General features: G+C 40.3%; 1 protein-coding gene across 1 annotated transcript in view; it reads right to left on the reverse strand.

The window, feature by feature from the left end:
* DLG2 (discs large MAGUK scaffold protein 2) overlaps positions 1-23,786 on the reverse strand; it is a 2,548,136-nt gene that overhangs the window by 2,066,642 nt on the left and 457,708 nt on the right. The window lies entirely within an intron of this gene.

A 23,786-nucleotide genomic window follows, 5' to 3' on the forward strand; every position in this document is an offset into this window, starting at 1 on the left:
ATAGTGAACTATCTACAATCTGGTGGGTTGCTCAACTTGAGGCAGCATGGATTCACTAGGGGCAAATCCTGTCAGACAAATCTTATTTATTCTTTTGATAGAGTTACTAGAAACTGGATCAGGGAAGAATGCTCAATGTGAATTACTTGGATTTTAGTAAAGCTTTTGATATGGTCCTGCATTAGAAACTCGTGAACAAAATGAGAAGCCTGGGAGTGGGTGCATGGATTACAAACTGGTTAACTGACAGGGCACAGCATATAATATTAACTAGAACCTACTCTAAAGAAAGAACAGTGTTAAATGGAGTGCCACAGAGGATAGGTTTTGGAACAGGTTCTGTTCCATATCTTGTGAGCGACATTATGGAAAGGATAGAAGGTAAAGTTTGTCTATTTGGGGATGATACTAAGATCTGCAACATTGTGGACACACCTAAAGGAACAGAGGGAATGAAAAGTGATTTAAGAAAGCTTGAAGACTTGTCAAAGATTTGGCAACTGGGATTCAATGCCAAGAAGTGCAGAATCATGAATCTGAGGTGCAGTAATCCAAAAGAACTTTATGTGATGGGCAATGAAAGACTAATGTGCTTAGACTGGGAGAGGGACCTTGGGGTGATAGTGTCTGGCGATCTGAAGGCAGTGAAACAATGTGACAAGGTGATAGCTAAAGCCAGAAGAATGCTGGGCTGCATAGAGAGAGGAATAACCAATAATAAAAAAGAGGTGGTGATGTCCTTTAACAGGTCCTTAGTGAGGCCTCATCTGGAGTACTGCATTCAGTATTGAAGCCCTGCATTCAGTACTGGAGCCTGTACCTCAAGAAGGACAGAGACAGGACAGAGGCACCCAAAGAAGGGCGACCAAAATGGTGTGGGATCTATATCAGAAGACTTATGAGGAGAGGCTGAAGGATCTGAATATGTACATCCTGGAAGAGAGAGATGTAGGGGAGATATGATACAAACCTTCAGAAACCTGAAAGATTTTATTGATGCATGAACTTCAACCCTTTTCTATTGGAAAGGAACCAGAAGAACTAGGGGTTACAAAGTGAAATTCCAGTGGGGATGACTCAGAACCAATATCAGAAAATATTTCTTCATGGTGGATGCCTGGAATGCCCTTCCAGAGGAGGTGGTGAACACAAACACAGTCAAAGAATTCAAAGGTCATGGGATAAACACTGTGGATCCTTAAAGGCTGAGGACAGAAATGAAGAAAAGGGTGCATGGAGGAAACCTGCTTGGTGGCGGTTACTACACTTAACAGTATGCATGGGGATAATTATCCTTAACCGATAAGCCTTGATGCTTTTGATGCAGCTGCAACATCGTTCTCCACTTTGACGATGGGGAGAGGGGCATTGGATTGATAGGTCAATCAATGTGGGCACTGACTTTTTTGGTATGGAGTACTGATACAGACATAAGAGGAAAAGTGCAGGATTGCTTCTATGGCAAAGTCCAAAAGAAAAGCATGTCAAGCAACACTGTTTGAATTTTTGAAGAAGACTCCTCACCCAGTAAAAATGTTGCTATGTTAATATATAAGACTTGGGGGTAACCTGCATGGAATGGCAGTTACTACCCTCAAGAGAAACATGAGAGTAACCTGCATGGAGCAATGGTTACTAGCATAAGAAATATGCTGGGCAAACTGGATAGTCCATTTGGTCTTTTTCTACCATCAATACTATGCTATTATGTTACTATATTTTAAAACAAGCACGCGTGCCCCCTTACACACTCATCCTGGTGCGTGAGCGGAGATACGCTGCAATTTTAAGTTGTGTGCATATTTGTGCACATATGTTTTAAAATACACCTCCTGTGCATAAGTATGCACCAAATCTTAAGAGATTGCTCAAGAAAAAGTGTTTCACATATCTTTCTTAGGACTTTGCCTGCGTTACGCGCATATGTAGGTAGATTTTAAAACATGCTTGTACAAGGGACAACCCAGTTTTTACAATTAGTCTACCAGTTTGCCCAGTTAATACAGAGGTCTTCAAGACCCCTTTGGTTCTTCATTCTGCATGCCACTGGGTTAACCCAGACCCCTCACCCTGTCCCATAAGTACTAAAACTCGAGATCTACAGACTTGCTCCTCATCTGGAGCAGCAGTAAAGTTATGGTCTCCAGTTTTAAAATATCGATTTACATGCCTAACTGTTGGGCCCGTCCTGGAATTCCCATTCTCTGCCCATGCCCCACCCCTTTTTTTCCCTCTTATTTTTAACGTGCACACAGGTATATACCATGTTGCTCGTTCATGGCCCACATACATTTACATACAATTACCGACCAATTTCTAATCTTTCATTTATAGCTAAAGTAATAAAAAAAGTGGTTCTAAAACAATTCAATGATTTATAGAAACAAACGACATTTTATACCCTACCCAATTTGGTTTCCGGAAAAATTTTAATACCGAAACCCTTCTTTTAGCTTTATCGGACACAATACTAAAAGGTTTTGATCAAGGACAACGCTACTTACTAATTCTTTTGGATTTATCAGCAGCGTATGATACAGTGAATCATAACATCTTACTAAAGAGACTGTCAGAAATTGGGATTAAAAACAAAACATTAGAATGGTTCTCCTCATACTTAACTAATAGATCATATCAGGTTTTCATCAACAATTCATACTCGGAAATTTACCCATTTGAAACAGGAGTACCCCAGGGCTCTGCCCTATCGGCTACTTTATTCAATGTGTACATGTTGCCTCTGTGTCAATTATTGTCGGGTCTGCACCTTAACTATTATATCTATGCAGACGATATCCAGATTGTGATACCAGTAAATGACTCCATTGAAAAAACTTTTAAAATCGCTAATATGTACCTAAATATTATTAGACAGTTATTAAAGCAAATGAAATTGAGCCTTAACTGCAAAAAACAGAAATCATGTTGTTAGAATGTAAAATCACGGCATCTGACCAAACCAAAGTTTTTAACTTGGAAAATGTGTCTATTTCTTTAGGGAACAAAATTAGAGATCTAGGCGTGTGGCTTGATCCTGAATTTACTTTAAAAAAAACACATTTCAACAAAGATACAGGAAGGCTATCACAAATTATTCATTCTTAAGCACTTAAAACCTTTGCTGAACCACGATGAATTTAGAACTGTTCTCCAAGTGCTGATATTCACCACGAATGGACTCTGACTCTCCCAGGTTAAAACACCTCTAAGCTTGTAACCGTACGCTTATGGTATCACTGGTTTATCTCCGGCCTTACCTTCCTTCCAGCTTGCTTGCAAGCTTCCAAGTTCTCTCTCCCTGTTGATTGTAACTTTGACTTATTCCTACCTATTGTTTATCTTTCGCTCACTTGAATTTGTTACTCCTTTTTTATACCCTTGTTAAATGTAAACCGATCCGATATGGTTATTCACTATGAAGGTCGGTATAAAAAACTGTTAAATAAATAAATAAATAACATAGATTACTGTAATTCTTTACTGCTTGGTCTTCCAAAGTTATCAATTAGACCATTGCAGGTTTTGCAGAATTCCGCTGCCAGGCTCATTTCTGGTACGAAAAGAGATCATATAACCCCTGTCCTTGCTGCACTACATTGGCTGCCAGTCGAATTCAGAATTAAATTTAAGATTTTATACTTATTATATAAAGCAATCTACACAGAGCAAGTAGACTAGATGAATGCAGTCATACGCATTCATACCCCGCAGCGAAATGAGTCCTTTACCAGCGAAATCTGCGTTCAGCTGGTAAAGGACTCCTTACAATTCCTTATGTCGCCACTGCCAGACTTACCTCTGTCAGGGAAAGGGCTATTTCATTAGCTGGTCCAGGATTACGGAATTCATTACCTACTGAATTAAGGCTCCAGAGTGATTTGAAAGAATTTAAGAAAGCACTGAAAACTTGGCTGTATGTACAAGATTTCAAGTAGAAGCCAGCTACTAACTTGTTGAATGTAACTTTGCCTTATTTCACCTCTTTTGTTTAATTTAATTTAATTTAGTTACGCTTCAGTTATACCCTTGTTAAATGTAAACTGATCCGATATGGTTATTACTATGAAGGTCGGTATAAAAAAGTGTTAAATAAATAAATAAATAATTTGTTATGTTATTTTTAATTACTTTAGGTTAAGGACCTTTGCTTTTAGATTTGAATATTTTATTTGTTATGTAATTTTATTTTATTTTAAGTATTTATATGATAGAAGTTTTTTATGATTGGTTTAAACTTTATTGTATTTTGTTTTATTATGAAAAATTGTACTATATGTTTTATTTTACTTTAAACCAAGTCACCAGGGAGATGCAGAAACATAAAGTCAGCCCCAAACTTCAAAATTTGTACGAACAAATATTTAATTCATTATATCGGCAACTCCATTGCTTAAAAGACGCAAAAGTTTATCAACACGACGTCCCCCGACACGGACCCTTGTTTCGCCAAACACGGCTGCATCGGGGGGAACAGTAATTTCTTTGCGGTATTCAGAGCTTTAAATAAAACAAAAACAAAATTGATTTAGATAAATACATATGGGATCTGATACATGACAGAGGATCCCGTAATTCTTAACGGTTTAAATATATACTGTAACTATAATATAAAACAGAATATTCTATATTACTTAATCCACGGAGAGGAACAAAAACGCAGTGCTTACAGATCACAACAATAGAGAAAATTAGAAATGCAACCAGAATACGAGTCGTGTGAGCCGTACATAGATATTATCATAACCCTATATCTTTACAATATTAAAGAAATATTGTAAACCGGTATGAAGGTATATACCAACATCGGTATAGAAAATAAATAAATAAATAAATAAATAAATAAACATGCATATGTGACCATTTTTGTGCGAGCAATGCTTTTAAAATCGACCTCATGGAGGTACATATTCAAAAGACATTTAGACGGATAACTCAAAGGTTATCTGTCCAAATGGCACAATTGGCATATTCAGCCTATTATCTGGCTAAATTATAGCCTGATAACTACAACTTCAACACAGACATTCTTAAAGACAAACTAACGGAAAAATTAACACACATCAACTACGAAGATATTCACAGCGCCACTACTGACTGGTTAACCAGCACCACTTCATTAGCTAACGAACTAAATCCGCTAAAAACAGCTCGCTTTAAAGAACAAAAGCCAAATAATCTGTGGTATAGTGATCAAATCAAAGAAGTTAAACGGATACTTAGAAAAAAAGGAAAAAGAATGGAAAAATAACAAAACTACTGAGAATTTAACAAAATACAGAAAACAACTAGCATACTACAAAAAAACAATTTTAGATACCAAAAAGAAATACTACAGTGCAAAAATAGAAAAATTCACAAATAACCCCAGAACCCTATTTAACATAGTAAAGAACCTAACAAATGATAACACAAGCAATCATTTGTCCCTACAAGAAAATCAATGCAATGATGTAGCACAATTCTTTAAAGACAAAATTGAGAACCTAAGAAAAAAAATCCCCAACAATACGAAACAAGAAATTAAGATGCCCGCTCGAGATGTCAGTATATGGTCAGAATTTGACGAAGCATCACATTCTGAAGTCGAGAAAATGATCAATCAACTGAACCCAGCTACTCACGCTATTGACACCATACCCATTTTAGAACTAAAAAAACTAGTCAACACTATAACCCCAACACTAACTAAAATCATCAACCTCTCACTAGATGAAGGAGTAATGCCAGATACCTTGAAAGGAGCAATAATCAAACCAATTATCAAGAAAAGAACCTCGACCCACTAAATCTCAGCAACTATAGACCAGTCTTCAACCTACCCCTAATAGCCAAACTAATCGAAAAAACAGTACAAAAACAACTATCAAACCACCTCGAAAATAACAACATCCTATACCCAGCTCAGCACGGATTCCGCAAACATTACAGCACAGAAACATTGCTATTAGCTCTATCAGATAATATCTTAAGAGGATTTGATACAGGAACACACTACATCCTGGTTCTATTAGATCTCTCTGCAGCATTTGACACCGTCAATCACAGAATTCTAATCGATAGACTAAAGGAAATAGGACTCACTAATAAAACAATAAAATGGTTTCAGTCATACCTAAACAATAGATGTTTCCAGGGACAAATAAAAAATGCACTCTCTGAAAAAGTCACACTGCAAACCGGTGCCCCTCAGGGATCAGCCCTTTCGGCCATACTCTTTAACATTTATCTCCTCCCAGTCTGCCACCTACTAGCAGGACTCGGAATCAGTCATTACATATACGCTGATGATATACAACTATTATTACCCATTATAAACACCATTGAAGAAACAATGAAACTAGCTAATATGTATCTTGAAATAATCAGACAACTCCTAAACCAGATGGAATTAGTAATTAACATCGACAAAACCGAGTTCTTACACCTTGAACGAAAAAACACTCACCGTATACAACCAACACTCATAACCAACAAAATTCAAGACATTGAGTTTGCAATAAAAACAAGAAACCTAGGAGTAATAGTTGACCCTGAACTAAACATGAAACAACACATCTCACAGAAAATAAAGGAAGGATACGCAAAACTTATGATCCTGAGGAGACTAAAACCTCTTTTAACGACAAACAATTTTCGCACTGTTCTACAAGCAATGATATTCGCAAGCACAGATTACTGTAACTCCCTGCTATTAGGACTGCCTCAATCTACAATACGGCCACTGCAAATACTGCAAAATTCCGCTGCTAGAATTTTGACTGGCAAAAAAAGAAATGACCACATTACAGGAACACTTGCTGAACTTCATTGGTTTCCAATAGATCAAAGAATACAATATAAGGCATTATGTATAATCCATAAACTAATCCACGATGAAAAAGCCGATTGGCTTAACACAGCACTATGCGTCCATGTTCCACAGAGAAACCTGAGATCTGCCAATAAGGCTCTTCTAACCATCCCCTCTGTCAAATCAGCACGTCTCATGCAAGTACAGGAAAGAGCACTGTCACTGGCTGGTCCCGTACTATGGAACACCATGCCACTAGAAATAAGACTGCAGAGTAACTTGAAAATTTTCAAAACAAATCTGAAAACCTGGCTATTCAAACAAGCGTTTTATAAAGACAAAGAGAACGAGAAAAACAGATGAGGAATAAAGGTACACCAAAGTCAGAAGCTGTTATTTTAACCCAACAATGCATTGTAATGGTAAAACCAAACCGCCTAAATGTTCCCAACAATCAAGCTTAACATACACACTTAGTTTATAATTATGAATTGTTACCGTACAATGATGGCACTTAACCAAGTTGTAATCTATACCACCCATATGTTCATTGTTGTGCCCTTATGTAAACCGTTGTGATGGTTAGCCAACTTAACGACAGTATAGAAAAGTTTTTAAATAAAATAAATAAATAAATACTTATCTGGCTGTAATTTAGCGGCATTTTGGTGAGGGGTTGAGTTATCTGGCTAACTTAGTCGAACATTGCATATATTTGACTAAGGGGGTCATTTATCAAAGTGCTATATGGCGTTTTCGCATGCAAAAAATGCCTTTAACGCATGCGAAATGCCATTAACACATGTGAAAGCACCATAGCATTTGGTGTGATGCAAATGAGAAAAAAAGGGAGGAAATTTTGGCCAGTGGGCTGGGCTCACAGTTTTGCGAAGCCGTATCGCATGGCTTTATGAAAATGAAAAAGGTGTTTTAAGCTCCTGGAGAGCCAGTCAAGCTATCAGGAAAGAGGGAGAGGGAGAAAGAGACTAGCTGTAGTGCCCTCATGCTAGATAGGTATTTATATCTCTATGGGAGGCCCACCTAGTAACTCGAAGTGAGGTTTAGGTATTAGTGTAGGGGTTAGGGCCACTTTGACATTCAAAGTGAGATGTACGAACAGAACAGTGCTTTCTTGTAAAGATTTGATGACCTTCGGAGTGAGGAAACTCACCCAAAGATGAGATTTGTGCAATGTTCTCTCAACCTAGCTTGATGGACTCTCTACCTGGGTTGAGAATTCTCTAATTTTTCCAAGTTATAATTCTCCTTGATCTGTTTAGTGTCTCTCTTTATAAGATATAGCTTTTTGATTAGCTGGGAATATTTAAGAACCTAGCTGTATTAAAACAGATTAAGAACAAAGAACTATAAGATTGCCATACTAGGTCAGGCCAAAAGTCCATCAAGCCCAGTATCCTATTTCCAGCAGTGGCCAATCCAGATCACAAGTAACTGGCAGGATCCCAGAAGTTCTATATATTCCATGCTGCTTATCCCACGGATAATCAGTAGATTTCCCCAAGTTCACCTTAATAATGATTTATTTTATTTATTTACTTATTTATTATGTTTTATATACCGTCACTAAGACAAGCCATTGTAATGGTTCACAACATAATAAAAAGGAACAATCGATGATACAAAGACAAATACAATCATAACATTATTCTCATAAAATCAGAACTATTAAAGATAAATATATAAAAAGTATGGCCTAAAAGTTCATAAAAAAATTAATCCCATGATAACGACAATAAGAGAGTACAAAAACTAATAGTGTTATACAATCCTAATAACTACAATGAAACATGGAATCAAGGCCTAACAATGTACTAAAAAATAAAAACAAAGGTAAATAAAAAAAATTATTAAATTATCATTTATGGACTTTTCTTCCAGGAACTTGCCTAAACCTTTTTTAAATCCAGCTACACTAACAGTTTTCACCATATCTTCCGTCAATGAATTCCAGAGTTTAATTATGGGTTGAGTAAAAAAATATTTTCTCCTATTTCTCTTACTTAGTATCACCTAGTAACTTCATTGAATGTCCCCTAGTTTTGTACTCTTTGAAAGAGTACAAAACCAATTTGCTTTTACCCATTCCACTCCACTCATTATTTTATAGACCTCTATTACATTTCCCCTCAACCATCTCTTCTCCAAACTGGAGAGCCCTAATCTCTTTAGCCTTTCTGCATAGGGGAATCTTCCATCACCTTTATCATTTTGGTCACCTTCCTCTGTACCTTTTATAATTCTGCTGTCTTTTTTAAGATGCGGTGACTATAACTGCACACTTGCACCATGGAGCAATACAGAGGCATTATAATATTTTCTGCTTTATTCTCTATTCCTTTCCTAATAATTCCTAGCATTCAATTTGCTTTCTTGGCCGTTCATGCACACTGAGCAAAGGATTTCAACATGTTATCCACGATGATACCTAGATCTTCTTCCTGGGTACTGACTCCCAAAGTGGAACCTTGCATTGTGCATCTATAATTTGGATTGCACTTCCCTACATGCATCACTTTGCACTTGTCCATATTAAATGTCATCTTCCATTTGGATGCCAAGTTTCCCAGTCTTGCAAGGTCCTCTTGCAATTTCTCACAATCCCCTTGTGATTTAACAACTTTGAATAATTTTATATCAACAAATTTGATCACCTTACTCACTGTTCCATATCTAGATCATTTACGAATATGTTAAAAAGCAGTGGTCCTAGTACAGATCCCTGGGCTAAATGGACCTGCTTGACAATTGCCCTCTTCTATGTAGGTAGAAGTAGGTATGCTGTGAAATAGCACACCTATTTTACTTGCATTAGAAAGGGATGGGTCCAGGAAAGATCACACAAGGATTACATTTTGAAATCCTCAAGTATATTTTATCAGTTGAACTTTGGACCTACCTCATGGCCTGGAACTTTCAAAGAAAAACTATATGGGGAGTTTTTCCATTGGAAATTAATTTGCAGGTCCCTGAGTACCCCTATGCTATCTGTGGGTTTTGAAAATTGCTCCCATTAATATAATCAATGCATCATCAGAATAAATGCTATTAGTCAAAGCAGCTGGTAAATTTATCAAGGGTTTTAGCATAAAAGTTTCAATTTTCACTTACAAGTCATCTTAAAAACTCAACTACCTGACAAGGTGGCCACAAGTAGGAGACTTACTCTCTTGAGATGCTGGGTTTGCTTCCTTTGAACTGAGGGTGTTTTTATTTATACAGTTCTTTATTACACTGAAGCAAAAATTGGTGGCCATGAAGTTTTCTCTAGGAGGATTCTGCCCATTGCCTGATGGACAAGTTTGACCTGCAATGTTAGCAGATGAAAATGCTGGGGATACTTCTGGCACAGCAAGTTCCATGGACTTGTAAATCAAGCCAGATATGGGAGAGGGCCCCAATGCCAGGACAAGATCAACTCCCATGACAGCAGGAGATAATGGAGAAAGCAAGGTTATGGATCCACCATAAATCTTTGAGGGACCTATTCAGTCAGATCCTGCCATGGCCCTACAGGTAGCCAATGATATCTCAGTTTCTGCAGTACAGATTACTAGTACTAAGGAGACAGTTGTGGAGAACCTCACTAGCCTGGATAATGCCAAAACACTCACCTCCATGTTCCTCTATGGCAGAGGTTCTCAACCTTTTTTCTGTCGGGACCTACCTGACAGATGGTTCTCACATGTCACACACTGAACACATGACCATCATAGGGCTAAATGTAAAAGTACAGTTTGCATCCACAGAAAACCCCCTGACCCACAATTATGGATGTAAAGCAGAATTATGATATTCCCTGTACAGCTCACCTTCAAAAAAGATATTCTGGTTCTAGTGTCATCTCAGTAACAGCAACACAAACTCCTACTACCAGGCTCAATAGCCCTACTTATGAAAAGACAGCAGTTTATCACCAATGCAAGTCCTCTTGAGAAAATACAACAATTAAAACTGATACAAATGCTTACATGCTAGTAAAATACCTCACCTCGGTCACATACACAGAAACGACCTAACATACTCCCAGGATCTGCAGTAATGCACATAAACTAATCTGCACATAGTTACACTTGTATTATGGAATGTACTCAGTCACAACCCTACCTATGAAAAAGCAACACTACAAATATTAAATCAGGCCCTAAACACCAATACACCTCCCATTAGGAAAACAAAACTAGCCAAGTAGCTATAGATCCCAATACAGAGATAATTGTATAAATATACTAATAAGCAGAATAAATGTTTCACAACAACTATGAACAGAATAATATCCAACAATTAAAAACTCATAAAAATTATTTTAAATTCTCCAAACACCAATAAAATATTTCAAAACAGCAGACACATCACATAATATTCAGTAATTAAAATGGCAGTCAATCAAGAAAAATAAACTTAAAAAGCCTCCTTTACTAATTCCCTCCAGCAGCTCTCCTACTCCTCTTCCATGCAGGCCAGAAGCGCACACACCAGAAGCAGTAGTGGCTGAAGCTCTGTACTCATGGTCCTCTTCCTTAGGGCCCACGACCAGTCTCTCTGTCTCTCACACACACACATACCAGTCACACCCCCATGACCAGTTTCTGTCTTTCACACACCAATCATCTCCCTTACCAGTCTTTCTCTTACACACACACCAGTCACCTTCCCGAACAGTCTCTCTCTCTCATGCACACACACATACACAGGCTTCCCACTTCCATGTGTTGCATCCGTAGGTCTTCGATGGCTTCGCTCCGCCTACCTCTCTCTACTCTTGGCTCCTCCCGCTCACCTTGGACTGATGGCCGCCACGGCATCTGCTTGCCGTTCTCTCCGGCGTCCCCGGACCGGCTTTGGTGCTGCCTCCCGTCATTCTCCTTCAAGGTACCTCTAGGGTGCGCGTGCGCATACCGCCCTCATCCTTAACTCTACGTTGGCGCGAACCTCAGCGGCGTCCCCCTGTTCTGACGTCATGTCTTCCGGGTTATATCTGCCTACAGTATTTGCTAGCTTGTTGAGTTAGCAACAGGATTCGTATGGATGGGATTCGCTCTCCGTTCCTAAGTAACTGCCACTCCAGCGCTATCTGGAACTCTTACTACCCTTCGGGGCCTCTAACCGGGTACTCGCTCCTCAGGGGCCTCTCTGCTTCTTTCAGGTGCTATCAGGAAACTGGTACTCGCTCCTCGAGGGTCCATGTTCCCTGTGTTGCTGCCTGCAACCTCTACCCTTCTACTTGGAAGAACTAACTTACAGTTATCATCAGTAAGTACAGATACCATCTCTCTCCACAGTACTGCTTCACTGGAATCAGGTACTCGATCCTCAAGGGCCTGCTCTCTGCTCCGGTGCCAGACCTCTCATCTACTGGAATCTCTGTTACTGCTAAGGGAGTACAACGCTATCGAGTCTCTCTGCTCTAAGGGATCAGGTACTCGCTCCTCGAGGGCCTGCTCTCCTTGTCTCGGAGCTTCTCCTATCTCTACATTGGGACTCTGAATGTTAATCTTATTGTGTGCTCATAACTCTCAGTCTCTTTCCACTACAGCACTGCCTTACAGAGGATCCGCTGTTCCAGCGTTCTGTGTGAGACTTGCCCAGCCGGGCTCTACGACCACTACTCACTACTGCCACCTCTGGTGGTCAAGTAAACTGTCTAATAAAAGATTCAAATCTGTGTTTGTCTGTCCGGAGTCTAGCCTGACACTGTGGTCCTCACGGGACTGCCCCCCGTGGACGTGGTCAGCTGCCACAGTGTCCAAGGATCCACCTAAACACCATTAACCATAACACCATGTTCTATCTTACATATACGGGCTTCTCACTCCCATGCTGTGTCTCACACACACCCAGGTTTCTCACTTCTAAGGCTAGCTCTCGCCACATGCACAGGCTTCTCATTCCCATAATCACTTTCTTTCTCTCTCACACACACATACCAGTCACACTCACAAACCAGTTTCTGTCTCTCACACACCAATCATCTCCTGACCAGTCTTCCTCTTACACACACACAAACCAGTCACCTTCCCGAACAGTCTCTCTCTCTCATGCACACACACACACAGGCTTCCCATTCCCATGTTCTATCTTACATATACAGGCTTCTTACTCCCATGCTGTGTCTCACATACACCCACATACCCAGGTTTCTCACTCCAATGCTAGCTCACTCCACATGCACAGTGTGTCACAACACATTGGTTGAGAATAGCTGCTCTATGGCAATCCTTTTGGGTCTGGCCTGTGACTGATACAAAAACCAAGAGGGGAAACTATTTTTTAGTCCTTAGTGAAACACAGGATTTGGTGTGACAGGTAACAGTGTTGGAGCCACCTGGCAATAATGATCATTACATTATCAAATATGATTTAATAACTGGAGGGCACGCAAAAAAGACATCTACTACGACAGCATTTAAGTTTCAAAAAGTGACTATGATAAAATCAGGAAAATGGTTAGGAAAAAACTGAAAGGAGCAACTGCAAAGGTTAAGAGTTTGGCTCAGGCATGGATGTTATTTAAAAATACCATCTTGGAAGCCCAGAACAGATGTATTCCACACATTAGAAAAGGTAGAAAGAAGGCTAAATGGCTACCAGCATGGTTGAAAGGTGAGGTGAGAGAGGCTATAATATCTAAGTGAACATCTTTAAAGAAATGGAAAAGGATCCAAATGAAGAAAACAGGAACCAGCATAAGCACTGGCAAGTCAGATGGAAAGCATTCATAAGGAAGGCATAGAAAGAATTTGAAAAGAAGCTTGTCATTGAAGCAAAAACTCATAATAAAATCTTTTTCAGGTACAGTCAAGGTAAAAAACCTATGAGAGAATCAGTTGGACCATTAGATAATCAAGGGGTAAAAGGAGCACTTAGGGATGACAAAGCCATAGCAGAGAGACTAAATGAATTCTTTGTTAAAGTATTCACTGAGGAAGATGTAAGAGATATACCCATTCCAGAAATGAAATTCAAAGGTGATGATTCAGAGGAATTGAAACAAATCTCAGTAAACCTGGAAGATGTACTAGGGCAAATTTACAAATTAAAGAGTAGCAAATCACCTGGACCAGATGGTTTATATCTCTGAGTGCTAAAAGAACTGAGAAATGAAATTATGGACCTGCTATTGGAAATTTGTAAACTATCAATAACATCATCTATGGTACCTGAAGATTGAAGGGTTTCCAATGTAACACCAATATTTAAAAAGGGATCAAGGCATGATACAAGAAATTACAGACCAGAGAGTCTGACGTCTGTACCAGGCAAAATGGTAGAAAATAACATAAAGAACAAAATTCCTGAACATACAGATAAGCATAGTTTAATGGGACAAAGCCAACATGGATTTAGCCAAGAGAAGTCTTGCCTCACAAATTTGCTACATTTGTTTGAGGGCGTAAATAAAGGTGGATAAAGGTGATTCAGTTGATATAGTGTATCTGGATTTCCAGAAAGCATTTGACCCAGTCCCTCATGAAAGACTTCTTAGGAAATTAGAAAGTCATCGGATAGGTGGCAGTGTCCTATTGTGGATTGCCAACTGGTTAAAAGATAGAAAACAGAGAGATGGGCTAAATGGTAAATTTCCCATTGGAAAAATGTGAATAATGGAGAGCTCCAGGGATCTATTCTGGGGCTGTTTTTTTTTATTTTATAAATGACCTGGAACTAGGAACATCAAGTGAGAAGATCAAATTTGCCGATGACCCAAAATTATTCAAACTTTTCAAATCACAAGAGGATTGTGAGAAACTGTAAAAGGACATTACAAAACTGGGAGACTGGGCATGTAAATGGCAATGAGTCAGGTGGTCAGTGAAGAAGTATCTCAGATAGCTAGGAGAGGGTTCTCTGGAGACCTCTGCTGGTGGGGAGGCATCATAGAATGTAGAACTAAGGCACAATGAAGCTGCATGGCAGGGGAAACCGTAATATTAGAGGCACAAACCATGTTTTGCATGCATAAATCATGGTTAATGCACACAAAACATGTTTTATGAGCAGAACCATGATTTGTGCATTTAAACGTTGCACACACAAAACACGAATTACGAATACAACTTTTATACTCTTATAAATTGTATGCAGAAAATCTGAATTAGGAGCATAAAAGTTGTGCCCCTAAAAATTGTGCACATAAAACAAAAGTTAAGAGAATGAAATTTATCCTCAGAGTTTGTACACCCAAAACTTGCATAAATCATGTTTTATGCATATAAATCCTGAGTACAGGACCCCATATCATCTTTTGGTGTCCAAGACTTTTAAAAGCCAGGAATACCTCCTTGATATCCCTGCATTCCTTCTGAATCCCCCGAGCACCAATCTGCATCCTCAGCGATGGAGCCATATTCAAGGCTATTAGTAGTCTAGGCCTAGATTTCTGACTCATTCTGTGGCTCTACACCCAGCACACCGATCATGAAGTAAACAGATCCTGATTCAAGGGCAGCTGTAGCACATTTTGTCCTAACAAGGCAGAAGGTTTCTTCAGATTTCTTCTAATGGACTGTGGATATGCCTATGAAATTGGGTTCCTGAAGTGAACAAGCTACAGTGGTCAAAGGGAAGCAGCTATCCTCAGTCAAGGATCAGAGGACCTTTCCAAGGAACTGTGCACCAATCAAGGTAGAACCGCATTGCAAGGAAACATTCAAGCATTTTTGGAGGACAGGTACGTCCAGCATCCTTGTGGGAACCAGGGAAGCCAGCCTAAACCCAAGGGAATGCAAAGCTCTGGGAAGACAGGGAACCCTAGGATAGAGTATCATTAAGATTAAACATTTATTCTGTTTTGTGAATGTAAAGGTTACCTCTGTCAACAACACTGTGACTTTTACAGCTGTTATAAAGACTGCTACGCTTTTCAACCTTTTGACTGCAAAGCAATTGTCCAGCATAAAAGATTTTATCTTTGAAACTCCTAACTTGTTACTCAGAGTTTCTTTTTGGACTGGTTCCATTCTCACAGCTTGGGACCTGAAGAATAAATCCCTTCCTCGTGTCAAACAATACTGGGGGTAAAATGGCATGCATGATGGCCCTGCAAAGAGCTCTGTTATCCCAGCAGAGAGGGAAACAAGGGCTACATACAATTCTATACATGCATATAATTTATTTATTTATTTATTTAACACTTTTTTATACCGACCTTCATAGTAAATAAACCATATCGGATCGGTTTACATAAAACAAGGGTATAACAGAAGCAATAAATAAAAGTAATTAACAAAAGAGAATAAGATAAAGTTACATTTAACAAGGAGTAAAAAACTTGGGAAGCTTAAGAGCTGGAAGGAAGTTAAAGGCCAAAAAATAATTAAAGAAGCATAGTCCAAAAGGAATTTGGATTAATGCAAAAGATGCTTTATTCAGTATGTGCCAGAGTTCTTCGTTTGAATGGATGTAGGACTTTAATCTTCTACGTCCAAGTGAGGAAAAAGAAGACTAAGGGTTGTCTGGAGGATCATCGAAGGCTTGGTGGAATAGCCACGTCTTAAGTTTTTTTCTGAACGTAATGAGACAGGGTTCTAGTCGGAGGCTTGAAGGAATGTTGTTCCAAATAATATCCACTGTCCTGTCTTAAATGTTTTTCCATTTTCCAAAGCCATCTGTGTCCTGTGTCAAATCAAAATTTGAAGTTTTATGGAAAACTCAGACTTCCTAGACTCAGCTCAGTTTGAATATTTTACTTAACTGGTTCAGTTCTGCGCACCAGAGATGGGCAGTAAAGGGGTCCTTGTAAGTCTAATCAGCTCCGCCACATAACATGCTATTTTTGACAGCAATCTTTATAGAGGGATTTACAAAGCAGAAAAATATTAGACGAGTTTCAGAAGAAAAACAAATAAGAAAACAGTACATGACTTTATCAGCCCCGTTTTCAAAAGAGTTGTGCCCTAGGCATCTGAAGGGAGAAATCCTTTGGAAATTTGCACTCTAAGGTGGTCATTTACTAAGCATTTTTCCCATAGACACAAAATGGGAGAAAACCTTTAGTGAATGACCTCCTAACTTAGGGCCTGGATCACTAAGGATTTTCTCCATTCTGTGTTTAACAGAACAAAGCTTAGTAAAGCAAGCCTTTATTACCTTCTAGTCCAAAAAGCTGGGCAAAAATTTACAACCTGAGCTGCCATCACCTCAAAGCATAAGGTGGGTCTTGCAAGCAGAGATTCAATTTGAGGCACGTTGGTTCAGAGCCAGCTATGATTCAGATGATTTTCATCCAATTAGAGGAGATTCAGATCTAATTCAACCTGGCTTGGAGGTGTCACAAAAAGACACATGTGCTTCTAAATAATACTGCTAAATAGTTTTTAGACTCAGAGAATTATTTATGTCCTTAAAACAATAAACTTTAAAGCCTTCTAGTCATATACAGTAGACTATAATTATGTTACAAACAAAGCCTACAGCTTTCAACACTTAAAATGTCATTTACGTGGTCAGAAAAGTTATGTACTCTAATTAAGCAAACAGTTCTCCAGGTGCAGTCTCTTTCCGCGGATCTCTTGTTTTCTGATAAATGTTCAATTTACTGTTTCATAATTTAAACATGAAACTTAAAACCTTGGCACTGATATTTTTAAATCCAACAAAACTTTTATCTAGCATCAGTTTCTGCCTATCTTCCATTCCTACTGAAATACCACAAATCTGACAAAATGTGTTTGTCCCATTTGTTATGAAGCCTGATACCCTTTCTACCCCTATGATTTCTGCAAGGAAGTTGCTACATGTATCTATCACCCTTTCCGTGAATAAGTATTTCCTTATGGAACTTTATAAAACATAAAAACTTATGGCACCTAAAAACCATAGGGCCGGATTTTAAAAGGGTTACTCGCATAAGGTTACGCGCGTAACCCTTTTAAAATGCCCCTGCGAGCGCCGGAAGCCTATATTGCATAGGCTTCCGGCGCGCAAAGCCCCGGTATGCGCGTAAGTCCCAGGGCTTTCTTGGGGTGGGCGTGTTGGGGGGCGTGATGCGGTCGGCGCGTCATCCGGGGGCGCTGGCGCGGACGTGGTTTCGGCCCGGGGGCATTCCGGGGGGCGTGGCCGTGGCCTCCGGACCAGCCACCGGACCAAAACATGGCGCGCAGCAGCTGGCCTGGCGCACGCACAAGTTACGCCTGCCTTGAGCAGGCGTAACTTGTGCGGCAGAGGTAGGGGGGGTTTATATAGGGCCGGGGGGGTGGGTTAGGTAGGGAAAGGGAGGGGAAGGTGGGGGGAGGTGGAGGGAACGGGCAGCGCTCGCAGGGCTCGGTGTGCGCATGTTGCACAAATGTGCACCCCCTTGAGCGCGCCGACCCCGGATTTTTGTTCGCGCCTGTTGCGCAAACAAAAGTATGCGCACGCGCTGTGTTTCAAAATGTACCCCAGCCAGCATATCCAGTCTTCCTATCCACATCTCCTGTTCAGCACTAAAGTCCCTTCCTCTCACTCAGTACTTGCCCCAAGCGTTCTTGAATTTTGACCCTGCCCTCTCCTCAACTGCCTCCACGGAGGCTGGGCTCTATGCATCTGCCCCCCTTTCTGTAAAAAAATGTTTCCTTAGATTACTCACGGAATCTTTCCTCTTTCACCCTCGTTCCATAACCCTTCATTCCAGAGCTTCCTTTCCAGTGGAAGAAGTCTGCCACCTCTGAATTTATTTCTTGGAGATATTTCAATGTCTCTAGCATCTCTCCCCTTTCCCTCCTATCCTTCAGGGTATGTAATGTTTAGATCTTTAAGTCTGTTACTGTTTGCTTTGGGGTGGATTTTCACAGAGTTGCTCACGTTAAAAAGGCCCAGATACTAGCGAGCAACTCGTATTTCAAAAATGCCCCAATTCCCCGCGTCTGTGCGCCTGCAACACAACGTGAAGGAAAAAGGGTGGGAGTTAGGGCATGTCAGGGGCATTCCGAGGCGGGCCCAACATTTATCTGTGCAAATAAGAATTTTAAATCCAATGCCTGCAGCGCTCATAGGGCTGCTATCCGCGCTTATTTTCTTCTTCTCTTGATGAAGTGTAAGTCTGAAGAAAACTCATTTTAGGCCTAAAATGCTTGGGTGAGGTGTCCGGCAAAACAGGGGGGAGTGCAGGCTAAAGAACCAGGAAGGTCTCGATGACTAAGAGACAGGGTCGGCAAACTGGTGGACTAATTGGTCAAACTGGCTATTTTCTTCTTGTGTACATGTTTTACCATCAGCTTAGCTGTGCACATTAAAGTTGAAATTCCTAAGAAAGACACACGCATAACGTTTGTTTGTGTAACCACTTAAAATTAAGAACACATATACGAGCACTAGGTGTATTTAAATCGCATGCACTTACATGGATGATTTAAATTTCCTGCGTATATGTGTACTCATGTGTGCATACATGTGTATGTGGGCGCACGCACGCTCATTTTAAAGTTACCATCTTCATTATGAAAACCACTGACCATTTTAGTAGCTGCCCTCTGGTTTATGACCTCTTGAAAGTAAGGTCTTCAGCAGAGACATAAAGAGGCAATATCACTTTATTCTGCTTGCTGTTCTTATCCCTATGTATCCAAGCATCCTTACTGTTTTTGCCATTGCCTAATCTACCACTTGGGAAGCATTAAGATCATCAGATATGCTCGCTCCCAGATCCTGCACTTCTTTTCTGAACAGGTCCGCAAAGTTCTGAAAGTATTTGGAGGGTTTGGGAGGAGGGGCTTGGGTGGCAGGCCAACATATGTTTCACTTGTCTGAGGGGATGGAAGTTTGGACCAGTACGCCCACAAGTTTTGGGTTTTTTTTCAAGTTAGTTTGGCTATACTCTTTGAATATAGGCCCAGATTTATCAAAAAGCAGTAAATATCTCATGCGATATAAAAAGGGGTGTGTTTTATGGTAATAAAAAAAAAAAACGAGGTTGCCCAGGTAGAAAGTCCATCAAGTTAGGTTGAGTGAACATTGTACAAATCTCACCTTTGTTTGAGTTTCCTCACGCCGAAGGACATCAAATCTTCATAAGAGTGTACTGTTCTGTTCGTACGTTTCACTCTGCATGTAAAAGTGGCGCCTAACCCCTACCTAAACTTCACCTCGAGTTACTAGGTGGACCTCCTATAATAGCATAAATAGCTAACTACTACAAGGGCTTTGTAGATTCTCTCTCTCCCCCTCTTTCTCTCTCTCTCTCTCTCTCTCAAAGGTATAGCTATTTTCAGCATTATGTCTTTGCAAAGCCAGCCCACTTTTACAAAACTCTGCACCAATCCCTCCCCTTTTAAAAATTAGCATCGCACCATTCCTTATGGCGTTTTTGCATGAGTAAAAGCATTTTTCGCATGTGAAAACACCATAATGCGAGTTGATAAATGACCCTGATAGTCAGTTAAGGTTAAAGTTATCCAGGAATATATTCCCAAATACCTTTGAAACCGGCAAAGTTATCCAGCTACGTATAACTAGATAACATTATTCGAGAATATTCAGCAGAAGCTGTATTCATCATAACACCCAAGTTACGCATTTTATTTACAATTAGAATATTAAGTCCCTCAAAAGATAAACTAGATGGGGGTTGCTTGGGAAGAAAACCTTGACAGAAACAAAATTTCTGTTTTATTGGTATTAAAGAACAGTCGGTTGTCAAAAAGCCAGATCCCCCTCCAGTTGCTTTGGATATAGGGGTTCTCCAGGGATCCTCTCTATCCAACTATTTATATATTTATTTATTTGCAATTTCTTATATTCCAATTTTTCCTAAAACAATTAGTCCACTTATTTGTTTAACTTATACATGTATCCACTTTGTCAACTTCTGGCTAACCTGGATGTTGGATATCAGCTTTATGCTGACGACATCCATTTTCTCATTTCTGTGCACCCTTCAAAGACTGAGGACCTTGCAATGTCTTGAGGTGGTAAATAAATGGCTTTCTGACAACCAACCGTTCCTTAGTACCAGTAAAACATTAATTTTGTTTTTGTCAAAGCTTTCCTCCCAACAACACCCATATAGTTTATCTTTTGAGGAACTGGCACAATCCAATGGGTCCCGATCGGCTTTCTTCAAAAGAGGATGGATTGATGCAATCTTTAGCATAGCAAGTCTTGTTGACAATATTCATCAATCATTGCCAAGTCAACCCTCATCACTTTAAAATATACATTTCAGCAGAAAAATAAAGGTCAAAAGGTATCCTTTAACTTGGCAATTGTTACGCGTGCCGTTCGTGGCAGACCCGCGGCATGGCCCCCTCACCTCTCTCCAGTGACTCCTGTGCCTGGTCCCTTGTCTCTGGTGGCAGTGGGCCGCCGGCTTCGTCCTCGGGCCACCCCTGGTGCCTCCGGCTCAGCTACAGAACCTTGTGTCTCCAGTTCAGCTACCACTTCTGCTGTTCCATGCCGGGCCTCTCAACGTGGCCCACAGAGAGACGCTGCTACTTGGCACTGCGCCCCTCCCTAGGCGCGCACATCACTAAAGCTTAAGTAGGGCCCGCGATGGGAACTGAGCTGCGGCCCTGGATGATGATGTCAGCAGAGCACTGGTATATTAGCCCAAGCTACGCTCCCTACCTTTGCCTTTGCAACAGGTCTGATCGAGTACTCGTTGCCTCCTGAGAGATTCGTCTCGTTCCTGTGTTCCTGATCCTCGCTGATTCCTGTTCCTGGTTTCCTCGTTCCTGTGTTCCCATTCTCCTACCTACCTTCGGATTGCCTTCCTGGATCTCGACCTCTGCTTTGCTTGACCACGCCGTTGACTCTCTCCAAGCCTGGACCTCTGCATTGCCTGACTACTCCATTGCCTCTCTCCAGACCCAGACTTCTGCATTGCCTGACTACTCCGTTGCCTCTCTCCAGACCCAGATCTCTGCATTGCCTGTCTACTCTGTTGCCTCTCTCCAGACCCAGAACTCTGCATTGCCTGACTACTCCGTTGCCTCTCTCCAGACCCGGACCTCTGCATTGCTTGACTATGTTTGACTACCTTCAAGATCAGACCTCAGCCTTGATTGCTACTACTTCTAGATTGCCGCAAGCCCTGACTCAAGCTTGATCTTTGACGCCTCTTCAGCCTACGTCCTGGACTTGGCTTATTCAGGCTTCGGCCTGCTCTTGCTTGGGTGCCCCCTGTCTGACTTTCTTCCTTTGGTGCCTGGGTCTACGGGACACTACCTTGTCCAGTACCTTACCTCTGTTGTTGTCTCTGGGCTGACCTCGATCCCTCCATCGATGACTACATAAGGAGGCCCACCTAAGTCCAGCCGGCCAAAGCACCCAAAGGCTCAACCTACGGGAAACGAGGGATGGTATTGCTGAAGCGCCAGCTGGCCTCCGTATATATCAGCCCACTTTGCCTGCCGATGGTGGGGACCCGTAGGACTCCTCCTATGGGTTGCACCAACCCCACCTCGGCCCAAGGGTCCACCTCCAGCACAACAGCAATTGCATCTGTCACTTCCTTTACAGATACTTCTTCAAACTGTTCCTAAGATCTTCCATTACAATAGAATAATCACATCTGTCCCCAACCCATCCAAACCCATCCCCAACTCCACCTTCAGGAATGCTTCCACAGTCCAGGTAAACTTACACACAAGCATGACAGACGTGTGTAAGTTTACCTGCATACCGATCTGGCAATTTTATAAATACCCATTTTACAAAAGCCAAATTTTAGAAAAGCCCAATTTACAAACTGAATTCTGTATGTGATACTGCACTGTAGAAAAATGGTGGGACAAATTTAAATGGTACTGTAAAATGCTAAAAAGTACAGTTGTATTCCATTTAATAATATTGACCTGCCTTTTGCCATGAGCATTGGTCTATGGCTAATAGTTTTAATAGTTTAATTCTTTTAATACAAAAAAACCAAAGTTCTAATGCCCATCCTATACATTATAGGGAATGATATTTACTCAAAGCCTGAAAGTTGTTTATTTATGCAAAATCTGTATCAGCTGACCATTATACTCACTGGCTTGAGATTGCACAATTCCTAAAACCAGACACTGTATGCTATTTGTGTCTCATCAGATATAAATGAGAATTCATAAACATAAAACAGAGTCAAATGTGGATCAATTTGTCTTTCCATACAGCTCAGCTCCTGCAACACTCAAATGGCTTTTCTGGCCAGATGTACTGTGTTTTGATGGGTAATGTTATGGTGTTATTCCAAAGCTTTAAGAACACACCATCTGTAAAGTCCAGATAAACAGAGTACTAAATTTCAGTGTGAAGCCTTAATACTGAATAACCAGTTGGGAACTGTTAGAGGAAGTGATCTAAGTGATGTTTGCAAATTATGCACATGCTTTACAATCCCCACAGGTAAGCAAATTATTTTAAAGCAGCAGTACCAGCATTTTTTTTGCTGGCAGTTAGAACAAGCAATATGATGACAATCACCCTTTATCCATACTGATTTATATTCTCTTCCTGGGAAGATTATACTGTTTTTTAAAGGTGTTTGAAAGCTCCTAATATTTTCCCACCATCATGTTTCTGCATTTAAGGCAATCTGGGTTAAAAAGGCTGAAGAAATTATTAAATTACTTAGCATTTGCATTTCTAGAACACCAGCTAAATTGTACAGTATTAAAATTCCACCCATGGTTAAACTTGTGAACCATAAATTGAAAAGATGGATACATTTTCCATTGTTCCTACAAGGGAGAATAGCATTGATAAAAATGATATTGTATCCTAAATTATAATGAGGTCAATATTCAGACATAGACGGCTAAGTAAGTTAGTCGAATAAGACTTATCCAGTTAACTTAGGGGGTCATTTATCAAAGTGCTATATGGTGTTTTCGCATGCGTTAAGGCGTTTTTGCAATGTTCTCTCAACCTAACTTGATGGATTCTCTACCTGGGTAACATCAAGCTAGGTTGAGAGAACATTGCACAAATCTCATCTTTGGGTGAGTTTCCTCACTCCGAAGGTCATCAAATCTTCACAAGAGTGCACTGTTCTGTTCGTACGTCGCACTCTGAATGTCAA

This window comes from Rhinatrema bivittatum, chromosome 5 (genome assembly GCF_901001135.1).
Source record: "Rhinatrema bivittatum chromosome 5, aRhiBiv1.1, whole genome shotgun sequence".
Lineage (NCBI taxonomy): Eukaryota > Metazoa > Chordata > Amphibia > Gymnophiona > Rhinatrematidae > Rhinatrema > Rhinatrema bivittatum.